Here is a 20811-nt window from a genome sequence, read left to right on the forward strand (position 1 = left end):
ATTTTGCTGTACCAGATCTTAGTTGCAGCACGTGGGATCTTTTTTTATTTGTGGCAGGTGCGATCTTTTAATCCAGGCATGCAGAATCTAGTTCCTTGAATAGGCTTGAACCCAGACCCCCTGCATTGGGAGCACAGTCTTAGCCTCTGTACCACCACGGAATTTCCTGTTTTCCTGTGTTTAGTGAGGATAAGATACCAAAGCATCAGTGGCATGAAATAAAGAGAATACAAAGACTTAAGGAGAAAAAAAGGTTGGAATGGGTTTATTATGTGCAAACTGCATACTCATCCCCCCACTATAACTCCTGAGAAAGCTTGGAAGACATTCTGGTCACTGAGGCGTTGAGAAAGAAATTAAGAGAGGTCTGTGGTTGCTTTCCTTTGTGGGAAGTGTGCGACCATGCAAGATGCTGCCATTGAGATGAACTCCCTGATTTCACTAGAAATGAGAAGGTCTCAAGTAGCAAAGGTCAAATGGCATCACTTAACCATAAAAGACAAAGTAGATGTGTTTACTGTAAATAAGAGCAAGGACATTATCAATAATAAGAATGCTTTGGCCTATAGGAGCTTTGTTGCTGCTGTTTAGCTGCTAAGTTGTGTCCAACTCTTTGCGACCCCATGGATTGCAGCCTGCCAGGCTCCTCTGTCTATAGAATTTCCCAAGCCAGAATACTGGAGTGGGTTGCCATTTTCTTCTCCAGGGGATCTTTCCAACCTAGGGATCAAACCTGTGTCTTCTGCTTGGCAGGGATATTCTTTACCCACTGAGTCACCTGCGAAGCCCACAGGGATGTTTAGCTGTGGCTAATTGATCATGATGTCCCTTAGAGTGAAACAGATGAACAGTGTGATCCGTGTCTATAGCCAGAAACCTGAACCAAGTTACCACAATGGAGAGTCATGGCCTCTTGTCCAGCTTCTAGCCTTAAGCCACTTAAGCCACACATGTAGAGTTCCTTAATTGAATGGTAGGGTTCTTTCCCTTCAGGAATGATACTACAACATTGCCTCATGAATACATCATAAGTCTTTCTTCAAGCCTTCTCCAAAGGGACCTTCACCCATTTTCTCAAGTGACTATGCACTGGATAAAAAAGGAATATCCAGATCTTTCAAGTATTGGTAGACACTGCTTCTGGATTGATGCTAATTACTGGGAATCCAAAATGACATTGCAGCTCATGGTGGAGGCTATTGTGGTGGTGATAAATGGAGTTGTGGCCTAAATTAAGGTGGGACCAGTTGGTTCACAGACACATCATATGGTTATGTCCCCATTTCCTGAATGTTTAATTGGAATAAGCATGTTTATGAGCATCATTGTAGTAGAAAGGCTATCCTCTCTACCAAACCAGCAAATAAAAAGCAATGGCGCAATGATAAAAAAATCTACCTGCCAATGCAGCAGCTGCAGGAGATGCAGGTTCAATCCCCGAGTTGAGGAGATCCCCTGGAGAAGGAAACAATAACCTGCTCCAGTATTCTTGCCTGGAAAATTCCATGGCCAGAGGAGCCTAGTGGGCTACAGTCCTTGGGGGATGCAGAGTCCAACTCGACCTAGCACACATAACAACACAAGCAAACTACATCCCTGTAGAAATTGTAGATAAGAGTACCACCATCAAAGACTTGAAACATGCTGGGATGTTGCTATCTATCACACCTGCATTTAACAAAGCTGTTGGCCTCTGCAGAAATGGGATGGACCTTGAAATGACTGGATTTTCAGGTTGGGAGATACTATGATGAAAAGATGGGATTCCGTCTTCCAGCCTGCAATGTATGCTTTGAATCAGAGACCATTATATGGTTCTATCTCCTTAATAACCAGAATTTGGAAATCAAGGGAGTGGAAGTGGGAGTGGCTTCTCTCACAATTAATACCTAATAATCCACTCACAGGGGTTTTGCCTCCTCTTTCACTACTTTGAGCTTTGTTGGTTTGGAGATCTTTGTTCCTAATACAAATACAATGATAATTCCATTGAATTAGAAGATGAAACTCCATTTGGCTATTTGGGTTTCTTATTGTCACTGAGTCAGCTGGCAGGTAAAAGAATTGCTCTACTGGATGATTACTCCTTGATTATCACTGGTAAATCAAGTTGCTACACCAAGGAGCAATAAGAATGATTCTGGAACCAGGGTATTCCCTGGGGTTACTCTTTTTTTTTTTAAACCTATGATTTCGTGACATTGTACAGGAGGCAATGATCAAGACCATCCCCAAGAAAAAGAAATGTAAAAAGCCAAAATAGTTGTCTAAATAAGCCTTACAAATAGCTGAGAAAAGAAGAGAATTGAAAGGCAAAAGAGAAAAGGAAAAATATACCCGTCTGAAGGCAGAGTTCCATAGAATATCAAGGAGAGATAAGAAAGCCTTCCTCAGTGATCAATGCAAAGAAATAGAGGAAGGCAACAGAATGGGAAAGACTAGAGATTCTTCAAGAAAATTAGAGATACCAAGGGAACATTTCATGCAAAGAAGGCCACAATAAAGGACAGAAACAGTATGGACCTAACAGAGCAGAAGATATTAAGAAGAGGTGGCGAGAATACACAGAAGAACTATACAAAAAGATCTTAATGACCGCAATAACCACAGTGGTATGATCACTCACCTAGAGCCAGGCATCCTGGAATGTGAAGTCAAGTGGGACTTAGGAAGCATCACTACAAACAAAGCTAGTGGAGGTGATGGAATTCCAGTTAAGCTATTTCAAATCCTAAAAGATGATGCTGTGAAAGTGCTACATTCAATATGCCAGCAGATTTGGAAAACTCAGCAGTGACCACAGGACTGGAAAAGGTCAGTTTTCATTCCAATCCCAAAGAAAGGCAATGCCAAAGAATGCTCAAACTACCACACAATTGCACTTATCTCCACACACTAGCAAAGTAATGCTCAAAATTCTCCATGCAAGGCTTCAACAGTATGTGAACCGTGAACTTCCAGATGTTAAAGCTGGATTTAGAAAAGGCAGAGGAACCAGAGATCAAATTGCCAACATCCATTGCATCATCGAAAAAGTGAGAGAGTTCCAGAAAAACATCTACTTCTGCTTTATTGATTATGCCAAAGCCTTTGTGTGGATCACAACAAACTGTGGAAAATTCTGAAAAAGATGGGAATACCAGACCACCTTACCTACCTCCTGAGAAATCTGTTTGCAGGTCAAGAAGCAGCAGTTAGAACCAGACATAGAACATTTGGACTGGTTCCAAATCAGGAAAGGAGTACGTTAAGGCTGTATATTTTCACCCTGCTTATTTAACTTCTCTACAGAGTACATCATGCAAAATGCAGGGCTGGATGAATCTCAAGCTGGAATCAAGATTTCTGGGAGAAATATCAATAACCTCAGATATGCAGATGATATCACCCTTACGGCAGAAGGGCTTACCTTGTGTCTCAGCTGGTAAAGAATCCACCTGCAATGTGGGAGACCTGGGTTTGATCCCTGGGTTGGGAAAATCCCCTGGAGAAGGAAAAGGCTACCCACTCCAGTATTCTGTCCTAGAGAATTCCATGGCCTGTATAGTCCATGGGGTCACAAAGAGTCCGACACGACTGAGCGACTTTCACTTTCACTTTATAGCAGGAAGCCAAGAGGAGCTGAAGAGCCTCTTGATGACAGTGAAAGACGAGAGTGAAAAAGCTGACTTAAAACTCAGCATTCAAAAAACGTAGATCCTGGCATCCAGTCCTATCACTTCATGGCAAATAGATGGGGAAAGAGTGGAAACAGTAGCAGATTTTATTTTCTTGGGCTCCAGAATCACTGCAGATGGTGACTGCTGCCATGAAATTAAAAGAAGCTTGTTCCTTGGAAGAAAATCTATGACCAACTTAGACAGCATATTAAAAAGCAGAGACATTACTTTGCTGACAAAGGTCATCTAGTCAAAGCTATGGTTTTTTCCAGTAGTCATGTATGGTTGTGAGAGTTGGACTATAAAGAAAGCTGAGTGCCAAAGAATTGATGCTGTTGAACTGTGGTGTTGGAAAAGACTCTTGAGAGTCTCTTGGACTGCAAGGAGATCCAACTCCAATAGCATGCTGTTCGGTGTGGGCAAAAGAAAAAAAAAAAGGCATGATTATTGAACTTTCCAGAATGAAGGCTGAGATCACCTGACCACATAAAAGACCAAAATGATCAATGTGGTTACTGGAGGAAGGAAATCATAGATTTCAACTATGGCCTCATGACCAATTAATTATCAAAGTGAGGTTTGTGATATCTTTATCTATTTTCTGTTCACTAATTATGTGTATATTTAACTATTTTATTCTTTTATTTATTATTTTCTTTACAAATCGCTGGAGGTTAACTTTACAATTGTGTCTTTGGGTAGCAGAAGATTCAGTGAGACTGTGACTGAATCTGGGGAGTAATTAATGTAGCCAATAATGGATATGACTGTTTAAGCTATGTGTCTCCTTATTTGGGGGAGAAGGGGAGAATTCTACTTGTATGAAGAATAACTGTTGCTTTATTGTTGTATGGAAGTTTGAATGTGTGAAGAAGGGTGCATATGGAAATCAAAGGGAATAACTGTTATTAATTTGTTGCTTCTCAGATCCGAATGTCTTCTTTGTCCTATTTTTTGATAGTGGACCCTACAAACATTTCTACTTTGTTACTTGATGTTAGTTTTTGTCAAGAGAGTTCTGGAGGGACACTGCAAAGCCATAGGAGAGACTTCATTTCCTGTTTCCAGTCAGCTCCTTTTGAGCACAGGAGGAGGCCTGATTAGCGCTCACTGAAGTCCTCATGGACCAGCTGTGACCTGCATACTCAGCATATTATCTTCCCACATAGCAGGCTGCTCCCACTGGGCAGCTACAACCAAAAGCAAGGTTTTCCACCACCCAGCAAGTCACTCGTATAGACCATAGTTTGACAAGTTTCTGGGCCATTCCTATAACCAGCTCTGGTTTGCCACTTTCAGCAAGTTCCTTCACCACCTACAGGTCTCACGTTCTTGCAGCAGCCAGACTCTCTCCAAAAAGGTCTGAGTCTTAGCTCAGGAGCGGGGTTCTTCTACAATCTTTGTTCTTTCCCTGTTTGCTCTGTCTTAGCCTTGTTGCTCAGTCGCTCAGTCGTGTCTGACTCTGTGACCCCATGTACTGCAGGACGTCCAGCTGTCCTGTCTTTCATCATCTCCTGGAGTTTGCTCAAAATCACATCCATTGAGTCGGTGATGCCATCCAATCATCTCATCCTCTGTCACCCCCTTCTCCTCTTGCCTTCAGTCTTTTCCAGTGTCAGGGTCTTCTCCATTGAGTTGGCTCATTAGAAAATTGCAGGGAGAAGTATCAATTTCTCCCTGAAATCCTGATGCTAGCTTGTGCTTCATCCAGCCTGGCATTTCACATGGTGTACTCTGCATAGAAGTTAAATAAGCAGAGTAACAACATACAGCCTTGATGTACTCTTTTCCCCGTTTGGAACCAGTCCATTGCTCCATGTCCTGTTCTAACTGTTGCTTCTTTACCTGCATACAGGTTTCTCAGGAGACAGGTGAGGTGGTCTGGTATTTCTGTCTCTTTAAGAATTTTCCAGTTTGTTCTGAACCACACAGTCAAAGGCTTTAGCATAGTCAATGAAGCAGAAGTAGTTCTTTTTCTGGAATTCTCTAGCTTTTTCTATGATCCAACGATTGTTGGCAATTTGATCTCTGGTTCCTTTGCTTTTTCTCAATCCAGCTTGTACATCTGGAAGTTCTTGGTTCATATACTGTTGAAGCCTAGCTTGGAGGGTTTTGAACATTACTTTGCTAGCATGTGAAATGAGTGCAATTGTGTGGTAGTTTGAACAATTATTATCTCTAAACTTCTCAGCCTTAGAGATAATAATTACTTTTTACACTTTGTGACTTGTGTACCCCTTAAGTTCTCTTTTACCCTGTTAGTAGTTAACATTTTACTAACTAGTAAAGAAAAGTTATTAGTAAAATGTTAAATTTTCTCTGTTCTATTTACTGGTGTGGCTTCTCTCTTCTTACTGGACTCTGACTAATACAGAAGAAATTAAATTCTTGTGTCCACATTAGCAGGTTGAAATGGAATTCCTCAGTCTTAGTCCTTCAGTGTAAGATTTTAATTGCTCACATCTATCATCATAAATGAAATTTATTTCAATTTTTGATACCTATGTATTTGGTTCTCATGCTTCCTTGACATTTCCTTTATTTTTAAGGAAATAAAATAATAAATAAAGGACTTTTTAGTCCTTTTATTAAACTGTGGGATCTTCAGTTGCAGTATGTGAACTCCTAGTTGCTGCATGTGGGATCTAGCTCCCTGACCAAGGACTGAACCCTGGCCCTTTGCAATGGGAATGCAGTCTTAGCCACTGAACCACCAAGGAAGTCCTCCTCACCGTTAAATAACTTTGTAACTGTTTTCATTGCTATTATTCTCTCTCGTCTCTTACTATTTTTCCTCCTACAACCACTTTTCCTCCACTTAGTATACATCTAGTCATTTCCTACTTAAAAATCTCTGATGGCTGTTAAGTACCTACAAGATAAAATTTAAACTCTTAGAATGGCTTGACTTCAAAGTCTCCCTGTGGACAGATCTGGACAAGCCATTTGTTGGGGAAACCCCTGATGTTAGTGTCTTTAGGTCTTTCTTTGGGGACAGTTAGATTCCCCCAAAGAAGAATCTTGCCCTTCCTGTCTGAAGACTAGAGGTCCAGTAACCAACTGATGTTCTGGGAGCAGTGTGAGGGAGGGGCTAGAGGCATCTCAGCATTTCCTATACAAAACATATGGCCATCTGCTCTCCCCGTTTTTTCAGGGTACCCAAGTCCTTAACTGTGTCTCGTATCCCTAATCCAGAGGTCATCATCACATCTCCAGAAAATCGGCCTCCAGACTTTTGCCATGGTAAAGGAGGGGCAGTTATGCATTCTTATGGAATTTGGGAGGAGATCTAGGGAAGCAATCACTTCTCAAAACAGCTTTTATCCAACCTCCTTCTTTTCCTAGTTTCTGGGGTAACAACCTTTGAAATTGAGCAAGACCCTGTGAGGTCCTCCAAGGCACAAAAGCCTTTCCAGGTCCCTTTTTTAACTTGCAGGAAAAAGGTGTCAGCCTCTTTGACCTTCTTGAATACGAAAGGGCAGGTTCAAATAGTTGCTAATCAGAGAAGTAAGGGAATACAGAAACAAAGGAGGAACAATCAAGAAACTATAGTGTAGGGACTTCCCTGGTGGTCCAGTGGTTAAGAATCCACCTGCCAATGCAGGGGACACAGGTTTGGTCCCAGGTTGCAGAAGATCACACGTGCCATGGAGCAACTAAGCCTGTGAGCCACAGCTACTGAGCCCACGGGCCATAGAGCCCATGCTCTGCAACAAGAGAAGCCACCACAGTGAGAAGCCCACGCACCACAGCTAGAGAGTAGCCCCCACTCACCGCAACTAGAGAAAGCCTGCATTCAGCAATGAAGACCTAGTGCGGTCAAAATAAATAAATTTAAAAAATTAGAAATTAGTGCAGTGATTAAAGCAGGATCCTGGTTCCTCCTTAAGGGATATACATAACAATATCTTTGTAAGTTCTGCAGAAACTAAGGCCCCCTACCGTGGTGGAGGATGGTAACTTCAGACTGAGCACAAGATTCCTGGAGCACTGCCCTGTTCCCTCATCACCAACCAATCAGAAGAAAGTCACACACCCTGCAGCCCTCACTCCAAATTTTGCCTTAAAAACTACCCCCTTCCACCCCATATCAGCAGGGATTTCTGTGATTTTGAGCACCAAACACCATCCTTCTTGCTTGGCCCTACAATAAACCTTTTCCTGCTCCAAACTCTACTGTTATGATTTGTTTGGCCTCCCGGTGCATTGGGCACATGAACTTGTTACTGAACTTCAGTAACACCTCGGTAACAATAGCAGTTACACTGGTAGTTCAAGCAGGAGCACAGCTACACAGTTCAGGAGCTTTTGGCTGAATGATAAGAAGAAAGAATAAAGAGACTTGAGATCCAAAACTTTTGGTTAATAATCTTACCATGCAGAAGGGAAGAGACAAGAGATAGCAAGAAGCCAGCAGTTTTTTTTTTTTTTCCTTCTGGACAAAGGACTGTCTCTGGGTTCTTTGACAATGATCTCTCCTTACTTTCTTGATTATGCCTGGATCTTTCCTTGACGAGCATTCTGTTCTCACCTGCTGGGTAGCATTCTCTAGCTGCCCTCTCAGCAAAGAGAGTCTTCACTGTTACACAGACAGTGGAGATTTCTAAAAAAGCGATGCCACTACAAGCCTGTGAAAACTGAACTTGAAGTGAATAGGTGAAAATTTTGGCATAGTATGTTTGTAAGGGTGTTAATTCTCATCGTAGAGGCCTCTTGGATTGACTTCTAAACAATACTAACTGCTCCACCACTATTTAAACTGCAGTAGAATTTTAAATCACAGTGTGGTGGGACTTCCCTGGTGGTCCAGTGACTTGGACTCTGTGCTCTCAATGCAGGGAGCTTGGGTTCAATCCCTGGTCAGGGAACCATGTGCCACAACTTAAAAAAAAGATCCCGCACACCACAACTAAAGATCCTGCATGCCTCAGTGAAGATCAAAGTTCCCGCGTGCTGCAACAAAGACCCAGTGCAGCCAAATAAAGAAATAAATATTTTTAAAAATCACAGTGTGATTGAGGTGATGTAAGTATTGCTGCAAAGCAGGGGGAATTAAGTAAAAGTCTTGTATACTTTTTGAGATACCACAACAGTTATTTCACAGAATCTTCTGGAGGCAGTATATCGTTGATGAAGGACAAAAGTTTGGAGTCAGTCATGTGGTTCTGAGTTTTAATGCACCAATGTGATCTTGGACACGTCAGCTTCTTCAAATCTCAGTTTTCTCATCTGTCATAGCTGAAATAGGGTTAATCAGGTTGATATATGAGATATATATATTGGAGAAGGGAATGGCAAACCACTTAAGCATTCTTGCCTTGAGAACCCCATGAACAGTATGAAAAGGCAGAAAGATAGGACCCTGAAAGATAAACTCCCCAGGTAGGTAGGTACCCAATATGCTAATGAAGATCAGTGGAGAAATAACTCCAGAAAGAATGAAGGGATGGAGCCAAAGCAAAAACAACACTCAGTTGTGGATGGGACTGGTGATAGAAGCAAGGTCTGATGCTACAAAGAGCAATATTGAATAGGAACCTGGAACATTAAATCCATGAATCAAGGCAAGTTGGAAGTGGTCAAACAGGAGATGACAAGAGTGAACATAGACATTCTAGGAATCAGTGAACTAAGATGGACTGGAATGGGTGAATTTAACTCAGATGACCATTATATCTACTACTGTGGGCAGGAATCCCTTATAAGAAATGGAATAGCCATCATAGTCAACAAAAGAGTCCGAAATGCAGTACTTGGATGCAATCTCAAAAACGACAGAATGATCTCTGTTCATTTCCAAGGCAAACCATTCAATATCACAGTAATCCAAGTCTATGCCCCGAACAGTGATGCTGAAGAAGCTGAAGTTGAACAGTTCTATGAAGACCTACAAGACCTTCTAGAACTAACACCCAAAAAAGATGTCCTTTTCATTATAGGGGACTGGAATGCAAAAGTAGGAAGTCAAGAAACACCTGGAGTAACAGGCAAATTTGGCCTTGGAGTACAGAATGAAGCAGGGCAAAGGCTAATAGAGTTCTGCCAAGAGAACGCACTGGTCATAGCAAACACCCTCTTCCAACAACACAAGAGAAGACTCTACACACGGACATCACCAGATGGTTGACACCGAAATCAGATTGATACTATTCTTTGCAGCCAAAGATGGAGAAGCTCTATACAGTCAGCAAAAACAAGACCAGGAGCTGACTGGAGTTCAGATCATGAACCCCTTATTGCCAAATTCAGACTTAAATTGAAGAAAGTAGAGAAAACCACTAGACCATTCAGGTATGACCTAAATCAAATCCCTTATGACTATACAGTGGAAGTGAGAAATAGATTTAAGGGACTAGATCTGATAGACAGAGTGCCTGATGAACTATGGACGGAGGTTCATGACATTGTACAGGAGACAGGAATCAAGACCATCCTCAAGAAAAAGAAATGCAAAAAAGCAAAATGGCTGTCTGAGGAGGCCTTACAAATAGCTGTGAAAAGAAGAGAAGCAAAACGCAAAGGAGAAAAGGAAAGATATACTCATTTGAATGAAGAGTTCCAAAGAATAGCAAGGAAAGATAAGAAAGCCTTCCTCAGTGATCAGTGCAAAGTAATAGAGGAAAACAATAGAATGAGAAAGACTAGAGATGTTTTCAAGAAAATTAGAGATACCAATGGGACATTTCATGCAAAGATGGGCTCAATAAAGGACAGAAATGGTAGGGACCTAACAGAAGCAGAAGATATTAAGAAGAGGTGGCAAGAATACACAGGAGAACTGTACAAAAAAGATCTTCATAATCTGGATAATCACAATGGTGTGATCACTCACCTAGAGCCAGCCATCCTGGAATGTGAAGTCAAGTGGGCCTTAGGAAACATCACTACGAACAAAGCTAGTGGAGGTGATGGAATTCCAGTTGAGCTATTTCAAATCCTAAAAGATGATGCTCTGAAAGTGCTGCACTCAATATGCCAGCAAATTTGGAAAACTCAGTGGTGGCCACAGGTCTGGAAATAGTCAGTTTTCATTCCAATCCCAAAGAAAGGCAATGCTAAAGAATGCTTAAACTACAACACAATTGCACTCATCTCACATGCTAGTAAAGTGATGCTTAAAATTCTCCAAGCCAGGCTTCAGCAATACGTGAATCATGAACACCCAGATGTTCAAGCTGGTTTTAGAAAAGGCAGAGGAACCAGAGATCAAATAGCCAACATCCGCTGGATCATCAAAAAAGCAAGAGAATTCCAGAAAAACATCTATTTCTGCTTTATTGACTATGCCAAAGCCTTTGACTGTGTGGATCACAATAAACTGTGGAAAATTTTGAAAGACATGGGAATACCAGACCACCTGATCTGCCTCTTGAGAAACCTGTATGCAGGTCAGGAAGCAACAGTTAAAACTGGACATGGGACAACAGACTGGTTCCAAATAGGAAAAGGAGTATGTCAAGACTGTATATTGTCACCCTGCTTATTTAACTTATATGCAGAGTACATGATGATAAATGCTGGGCTGGAAGAAGCACAAGCTGGAATCAAGATTGCCGGGAGAAATATCAATAACCTCAGATATGCAGATGACACCATCCTTATGGCAGAAAGTGAAGAAGAACTAAAGAGCCTCTTGATGAAAGTCAAAGAGGAGAATGCAAAAGTTGGCTTAAAGCTTAACATTCAGAAAACTAAGATCATGGCTTCCTGTCCCATCACTTCATGGCAAATAGATGGGGAAACAGTGGAAACAGTGGCTGGCTTTATTTTTGGGGGTTCCAAAATCACTGCAGATGGTGATTGCAGCCATGAAATTACAAGACGCTTACTCCTTGGAAAGAAAGTTATGATCAACCTAGACAACATATTAAAAAGCGGAGACTATACTTTGTCAACAAAGGTCCATCTAGTCAAGCCTATGGTTTTTCCTGTAGTCACGTATGGATGTGAGAGTTGGACTATAAAGAAAGCTGAGCACAGAAGAATTGATGCTTTTGAAGTGTGGTGTTGGAGAAGACTCTTGAGAGCCCCTTGGACTGCAAGGAGATCCAACCCATCCATCCTAAAGGAGATCAGTCCTGGGTGTTCACTGGAAGGATTAATGTTGAAGCTGAAACTCCAATACTCTGGCCACCTGATGTGAAGAGCTGACTCATTGGAAAAGACCCTGATGCTGGGAAAGATTGAGGGCAGGAAGAGAAGGGGACGACAGAGGAAGAGATAGTTCGATGGCATCACCGACTCAATGTACGTGGGTTTGGGTAGACTCTGGGAGTTGGTGATGGACAGGTAGGCCTGGTTGCTGTGGTTCATGGGGTCACAAAGAGTCAGACATGACTGATCAAGTGAACTGAACTGGTATGAGATAATATTTTGAGTGCTTAATATATTGTATGGTACATAGAAAGTGCTCAATAAAGGCCAGTGAATATTATTATCATTTTGACTCTGTAGCAGAATCTTAACTAAACTAGCTGATCTGACTTTAACAAGGTGACTTTCTGCTTGGTTCACTTTCTGTACATCTAGGTGGGTGGAGGTGCCTTTAATCCACCTGTAAGTGCACCTGTGCTCCAGATCTCAGGATCCATCCAGTTGCTAGATATGGTTATATCAGAAGCCCTGTGCTAGAAGCTCACTGACTTGAGTTCGGAGAGTCTTGCTCTTGATCTCTTTTTGTGTTTGGTTCTGGTGATTATTTCTTATTCCTTTTCAAAAACAGGGGCAGACCTAAGTTTTGTTTGGCCAGGAGCTTATGCCATCTTGGGGGCTCTCTTTAAGAAAAAGAATACAAAATTATGAATGTAAAATTAAGTACAAAAAACACATTGAAATCACTTCAGTTAAAAGTAATAATCTTTCACCCAAGTTTTAGACCTGAACCAGTTTTTAGAACTATTTACTGAAAGGTGATTGAGTTCCCAGGGAGAAGGACCCTGCCACATCATAGCAAATATATGCAATAATGATTCCCCCAACTCATTCTTTAAAGAGACCTGTGACCATTTATTTGAATAACCATGTTGGACTCTAAAGAAAGCTGGAGAGTTGATGCTTTTGAACTGTGGTGTTGGAGAAAACTCTTGAGAATCCCTTGGACTGCAAGGAGATCAAACCAGTCAATCCTAAATGAAATCAGTCCTGAATATTCACTGGAGGGACTGATGCTGAAGCTGAAGCTCCAATACTTTGGCCACCTGATGAGAAGAGCTGACTCCTTGGAAAAGACCCTGATGCCGGGAAAGACTGAAGGCAGAAGGGGTTGACAGAGGATGAGATGATTGGATGGCATCACTGACTTGATGGACATGAGTTTGAGCAAGCTCTGGGAGTTGGTGATGGACAGGGAAGCCTGGCACGCTGTAGTCTATGGGGTCACACAGGGTCGGACACAACTGAGCTGCTGAACTGAACTGATACTGGGAAAAGAGGACTAACAGATATTTTGAGGACTTTTGGACACAGAGTTGAATTAATATTGATACCCGGAACCCTGAGGGAGCATCAAGACCCCCATATCAGAGTGGGGGCACATGGAAGTCAGGTAATCAGTGGAATCCTGGACACATTCCACACTACAGTGGGTCCACAGGAGACATGGACTCATCCAGACATTTCTAGTCATTTCCCTGGTCCTTAAATGTATAATTGGAGTTGATATTCTTGGCAGTTGGGTAGCCCTCACATTGGGTCCTTGGTCTGCAGGATAAGAGTTATCCAGTAGGAAAGGCTAAGGGGAGGCTTCTGAAAATGCCCTACCCCCATGTATCCTTTGTGTCTGTGGAGGGGGTGGTGGATGGAGGAAATTAGTGCCACCTTTAAAGATCAAAAGAATACAAAGTTTACATGCTATGATGATCTCTTACTTTAACTCTGTTTAACTCACTAGTGTAGCCTCTGCAGAAACTAGAGGGATTTTACCTTATCTGTAGATTACTACAAACCAAGATTGGTTGGTAGATTACTCCACCAAGTGGCAGCCTCAGTTGTAACTGCCATACCAGACATAGTATCATTGCTAGATTAGATTAACATGGTTTCAGGAACATATTGTGTAGCCTTTTAATTGACAAATGCATTCTCCTCTGTCCTAATCAAGAAAGAGGATCAGAAAGAGTTTTGCTTACTTGAAACATAGTTATTGTCGTATGGTTTGCCAGAGAAACAGCACCATTATATATATTTTATTTTTATCTATCTATTAAAAAAGCAAGATTGGACATCCCTGGTGGTCCAGTGGTTAAGAATCCACCTGCTAATGCAGGGGGCATGGGTTCAATACCTGGTCCAGGAAGATCCCACATGCTGTGGAGTGACTAAGCCCCTGTGCCATAACTAATGAGCCTGCATGCTGCAACTACGGAGCCCAAATGCCCTAGAGCCCGTGCTCTGCAACAAGAGAAGCCACCACAATGAGACGTTAGTGCACCATAACTAGACAGTAGCCTCTGCTCACTGCAGCTAGAGAAAGCTCCCACACACCAACAAAGACCCAGTGCAGCCAAAAATAAACAAATACTTTTTTAAGAAGCCAAGATTTATCATAAGGAATTAGCTCACATGGTATTGGGCTTCCCTGGTAGCTCAGTAGTAAAGAATCCACCTGCAATACATGAGACACGAGAGACTCAAGTTCAGTCTCTGGTTTGGGAAGATCCCCTGGAGGAGGAAAATGGCAACTCACTCCAGTGTTCTTGCCTGGAAAATTCTATGGACAGAGGAGCCTGGTGGGCTATAGTCCACAAGGTCGCAAAGAGTCGGATACGACTGAGGGACTGAACAGGCACATATGATATTATGGATTTTGAGAAGTTCCAAATGTAACTGAATGCAGAATTCCAGAAAATAGTAAGGAGAGATAAAACCTTTAAGTGAACAATGCAAAGAAATAGAGGAAAACAATAGAATGTGAAAGACTAGAGATTTCTTCAAGAAAATTGGAGGTATCAAGGGACTGTTTCATGCAAAGATGGGCATGATAAAGGACAAAAAAGGTAAGGTCATAACAGAAACAGAGGATACAAGAAGAGAAGGCAAGAATACACAGAACGATACAAAAAAGGTCTTAATAAGTCAGATAATCATGATGGTCTGGTCACTAACCTAGAGCTGGACATCCTGGAGTATGAAGTCAAGTGGGCCTTAGGAAACATTACTATGAACAAAGCTAGCAGTAGTAGTATAGTGTAATGTTAGTCAATCAGTCATGTCCAACTCTTTGCAACCCCATGGACTGTAGCCAGCCAGGCTTTTCTGTCCATGGAATTCTCCAGGCAACAATAGTGGAGTGGGTGGCCTTTTCCTTCTCCAGGGGACCTTCCTGACCCATGGATTGAACCCGTGTCTGCCACATTGCAGGCAGATTCTTTACAGTCTGAGCCACCAGGGAAGCCCAGACGTAATGTTAAGTGCTATGTAAGTGGTTGAATATGAGTGGCAAATTTAAGTTTTATTTTTTGGAATTCCATGGAATTTTTTTTCCAAATATTTTCCACCCTTAGATTGAATCCATGGACATGCAGATATGAAGGGCCGATTATTTTCTTCTCTTCAAATATCAAATTCCTAGCAAATATATAATACCATATACAGTTTCAAATTAAATTCAGTTTTTTTTTTGATTGATTTTGTTTTAACCTGTCATGTAATATACTGCCATGAGTCTTTGGATGTAGCATCTAACCAAAAAAACCTGCATATGGTCACTCTCTGTATAAGAGGTGTAAATACATAAGGTGGCAAGATTTTTGTGGACTATTTTTAAAACATGATAAATGGCATTATCAACTTGATTTAAATATTATATATACAATACAGATCACCTCCATATCAACAATTATGTAAGGGGAACATTAGAAAATAACAATTTTATAATGTTCTTAAGCAATTGAATATTTTATCTGAAGAGCCTATGGTGTAAAAATTAGAATCAAAGTTTTGCTTTTTGTATGCATGGGAATTCCAGCTGAGCTATTTCAGATCCTAAAGGATGATGCTGTGAAAGTGCTGCACTCACTATGCCAGCAAATTTGGAAAACTCAGCAGTGGCCAGAGGACCAGAAGTCAGTTTTCATTCCAATCCCCAAAATGGGCAATGTCAAAGAATGTTCAAACTACCATACAGTTGTGCTCATTTCACATGCTAGCAAAGTAATGCTCAAAATCCTCCAATTTAGGCTTCAGCAGTATGTGAACCGAGAACTTTCAGATGTACAAGCTGGATTTAGAAAAGGCAAAGGAACCAGAGATCAAATTGCCATCATCAGCTGGATCATAGAAAAAGCAAGAGAGTTCCATAGAAACATCTACTTCTGCTTCATTGACTATACTAAAGTCTTTGACTGTATAGATTACAACAAACTGTGGAAAATTCTTAAAGAGATGGGAATACCAGAACACCTCACCTGTCTCCTGAGAAACCTGTATGCAGGTCAAGAAGCAACAGTTAGAACTGGAAATGGAACAACGGACTGGTTCCAAATCAGGAAAGGAGTATGTCAAGGCTGTATATTGTCACCCTGCTTATTTAACTTATACACAGAGTACATCATGCGAAATGTGGGGCTGGATGAATCTCAAGCTGGAATCAAGATTTCTGGGAGAAATATCAACAACTTCAGGTATGCAGATGATACCACCCCAATGGCAGAAAATGAAGAAGAACAAAAGAGCCTCTTGATGAAGGTGAAAGAGGAGCGTGAAAAAGCTGGTTTAAAGCTCAACTTTCAAAAAATGAAGATCTTGGCATCCAGTCCCATCACTTCATGGCAAATAGGAGGGGAGAATGTAGAAACAGTGACAGATTTGATTTGCTTGAGCTCCAGAATCACTGCAGATGGTGACTGCAGTCATGAAAATAAAAGATGCTTGCTCCTTGGAAGAAAAGCTATGACAAACATAGACAGCATATTAAAAAACAGAGACATCACTTTCTGACAAAGGTCCATATAGTCAAAACTATGGTTTTTCCAGTAGTCATGTATGGATGTGAGAGTTGGACCATGAAGAAAACTGAACCCTAAAAAACTGATGCTTTTGAATTGTGGTGCTAGAGAAGACTCTTGAGAGTCCCTTGGACTGCAAGGAGATCAAACCAGTCAATCCTAAAGGAAATCATTCCTGAATATTCATTGGAAGGACTGATGCTGAAACTGAAGCTCCGATACATTGGCCATCTGATGTGAAGAGCTGATTCACTGGAAAAGACTGATGCTGGGAAAGATTGAAGGCAAAAGAAGGGAGCAGCAGAAGATGAGATGGTTAGATGGCATCACCAACTCAATGGACATGAATTTTACAAAGTCTGGGAGATAGTGAAGGACAGGGAAGCCTAGAGTGCCATAGTCCATGGGGTCGCAAAGAGTCAGACATGACTTAGCAACTGAAAAACAACAAAAGATCTGCAAGGTGAATCAGCAAGTTGGAAACCCAGGAGAGCAAATGTTGTAGTTCTTATCTGAAAGTGTCCAGGCTCTAGACCCAGGAAGAGCTGATGCTTCAACTGGAGTCCAAAAGCAGGGAAAAAGTTAATGTCCTGGTTCAAAGGTAGTTGGACAGGACAGAACTATCTTACTTGGGGGAGGGTCAAACTTTCGGTTCTATTCAGGTCTTCAAATGATTGATTGAGGCCCACATACATTAGGGAAGGCAATCTGTTTTAGTCAGTCTTCTTATTTAAATGTTAATCTCATGCAAAAACACTGTCACTAAAACACCCAGAATAACGTTTGACTAAATATCTGGACACTCAGTGGTCCGGTCAAGTTGACACATAGAATTAACCATCACAATTATTTATAGTTTTGCTTTGGAGCTATGCTGTTTTCTGCCCAGCATCATAATGCAGTATGATCCTGATAATCTCAGAGTATCACAATCGTTTATTACATTGATGACATTATGCTGATGAAACAGAATGAGCACTAGGTTACTAGTGAGGATAAAACAAAGGATGAGAGATAAACTCTGTTTCAAATCAGGGACATGCCACTTTGGAAGACATTTTGGGGCCCAGTTTCAGGGCATCCCAGGTTATCTCCTCCAAGTGAAAGACAAAATTGCTGCATCTTGTATTTCCTAACACACACAAAAAAGTACAGAGCCTGGTAGGCTCCATTAGGTTCTGAAGGTAACATATTCCATACCTAAGAATGCTATTTTAGCCTGTATACTGAGGTAACATTGAATGTAGCTGGCTTTCAACGGGACCTAAAGTAGGAAAGGGTCTGAAGCAGGTTCAAACTGTAGAGCATGCAGCCTCGATGCTTGGGTTGTATGATTCAGCAGGTCCAGGTGGAGCTGTCAATAGTGAGAAAAGATTAATACGGAGTTTATGGCAAGTCCCAGTACTAGAATCATAATGCAGGCCTTGAAATTCTGGAACAAGGGCATGCAACTCACAGGAGAGGATTATACACCCTATGATAAACAGCACCAGATGCATTACTGGTTACACACTAGACTATGGGGCACTACGTAACTTTGAGTATGGAACTTTCCATTATGAGCTAGATTTTGTTGGAAAGACCAAGTCATAAATTCTGACATACCCATCATGTGTCTATTGTAAAATGGAAATGGTACATTTAGGACTCTAGGAGCCTGAGAGCATGAGCAGGAAGTTCAGGCCCTCATATACCTACCATGGTTGCATCATTGCCCTCCTCTGAGCTTGCTCCTATGACTGTATGGGGAGAAGGAGGTCTGATACAATAGTTGAAAAAGAAAGAAAAAGCCTGAGTTTGGTTTATGGGTGAGTCTGCTTGGAATGTGGGTGAAAGCCAAAAATGGATAGTGATTTCATTATAGTCATATTCAGCAGTGGCCCTGAAAAATGATGGAGAGGAAATATATTCCAAATGAGTAGAGCTGGGAGCGGTGCATCTGGTTGTCTGCTTTGTGAGGATGAGAGAAGGGGTTAGAGAGGTGAAAATACAGAGAGATTCCTGGGCAGTGGCCTCAGTGTGGGCCATCTGGTCAGGAGCTTAGAAGGAAAACACTTTTTTTTAATGTATATGTATATATATTTTTATATGTATGTATAGCACCAGAATGCATCTATTGTGAAAGAGACACTGAACATTGAAGCAGACAAAATGACTTGGTTAGTTGGTGTTAGCCAGCCTTTGTCATTGGCTATCCCACAACTAGCATGATGGGAACACAGAAGAGTGATGATGATTGTGACAGAAATTGAGACTACATACAGGCCCAATGGCAGGTCCTTACCAAGGTTGATCTAGCTTTTGTCTCCTTGAGTGTTCAACCTGTTTCTGATCAAGATGAAGAGCCAAGCCCCCGATATGGCATTGTTTTTCAGAGACTAACTGGTTTCTGGCAGATCAAATATATAAGACCCCTTCCATTCTAGGAGAGTCAGGAGTTTGTTCTCAGAGGAATAGATTCCTATTCTACATACGGATTTGTCGTACCTGCCCACAGACCTCAGTCAATAACCACTACTCAGGGGCTATGGAATCCCTGATCTACAGGCATGGAATCTCACACAGAATAGCACCTAACCAGGAGACCCACTTCATAGCAAAAGATGTGTCAGAACCTCTTTAACAAGTGGTGCTGGGAAAACTGGTCAACCACCTGTAAAAGAATGAAACTAGAACACTTTCTAACACCATACACAAAAATAAACTCAAAATGGATTAAAGATCTAAATGTAAGGCCAGAAACTATAAAACTCCTGGAGGAGAACATAGGCAAAACACTCTCTGACATAAATCACAGCAGGATCCTCTATGACCCACATCCCAGAATATTAGAAACAAAAGCAAAAATAAACAAATGGGACCTAATGAAACTTAAAAGCTTTTGCACAACAAAGGAAACTATAAGCAAGGTGAAAAGACAGCCTTCAGAATGGGAGAAAATAATAGCAAACGAAGCAACAAAGGATTAATCTCAAAAATATACAAGCAACTCCTCCAGCTCAACTCCAGAAAAATAAATGACCCAATCAAAAAATGGGCCAAAGAACTAAACAGACATTTCTCCAAAGAAGACATACAGATGGCTAAAAAACACATGAAAAGATGTTCAACATCACTCATTATCAGAGAAATGCAAATCAAAACCACAATGAGGTACCATTACACGCCAGTCAGGATGGCTGCTATCCAAAAGTCTACAAGCAATAAATGCTGGAGAGGGTGTGGAGAAAAGGGAACCCTCTTACACTGTTGGTGGGAATGCAAACTAGTACAGCCACTATGGAGAACAGTGTGGAGATTTCTTTAAAAGCTGGAAATAGAACTGCCATATGACCCAGCAATCCCACTTCTGGGCATACACACCAAGGAAACCAGATCTGAAAGAGACACATGTACCCCAATGTTCATCGCAGCACTGTTTATAATAGCCAGGACATGGAAGCAACCTAGATGTCCGTCAGCAGACGAATGGACAAGGAAGCTGTGGTACATATACACCATGGAATATTACTCAGCCGTTAAAAAGAATTCATTTGAATCAGTTCTAATGAGATGGATGAAACTGGAGCCCATTATACAGAGTGAAGTAAGCCAGAAAGATAAAGACCATTACAGTATACTAACACATATATATGGAATTTAGAAAGATGGCAATGATAACCCTATATGCAAAACAGAAAAAGAGACACAAATGTATAGAACAGACTTGTGGACTCTGTGGGAGAAGGCGAGGGTGGGATGTTTCAAGAGAAGAGCATCGAAACATGTATATTATCTAGGGTGAAACAGATCACCAGCCCAGGTTGGATGCATGAGACAAGTGCTCGGGCCTGGTGCAATGGGAAGACCCAGAGGGATCGGGTAGAGAGGGAGGTGGGAGGGGGGATCGGGATGGGGAACACATGTAAATCCATGGCTAATTCATTTCAATGTATGACAAAAATCACTACAATATTGTAAAGTAATTAGCCTCCAACTAATAAAAATAAACAAACAAACAAACAAAAAAATGTGTCAGAATCATCTGATTTGACCATGGAATCCACTGACCATATCAGATAACACATCATCCAGAAGCAGCCAGCCTCATAGAATGCTAGAAAGGCCTTATACAGATGCATTTAAACTGCTCAGCTCAGAGATAATATTCTTTTCTTTAAAAATTTTATTTATTTATTTATTTAGGGCTGTGCTGGGTTTTTGTTGAT

The sequence above is a fragment of the Odocoileus virginianus genome, chromosome 5 (genome assembly GCF_023699985.2).
Source record: "Odocoileus virginianus isolate 20LAN1187 ecotype Illinois chromosome 5, Ovbor_1.2, whole genome shotgun sequence".
Lineage (NCBI taxonomy): Eukaryota > Metazoa > Chordata > Mammalia > Artiodactyla > Cervidae > Odocoileus > Odocoileus virginianus.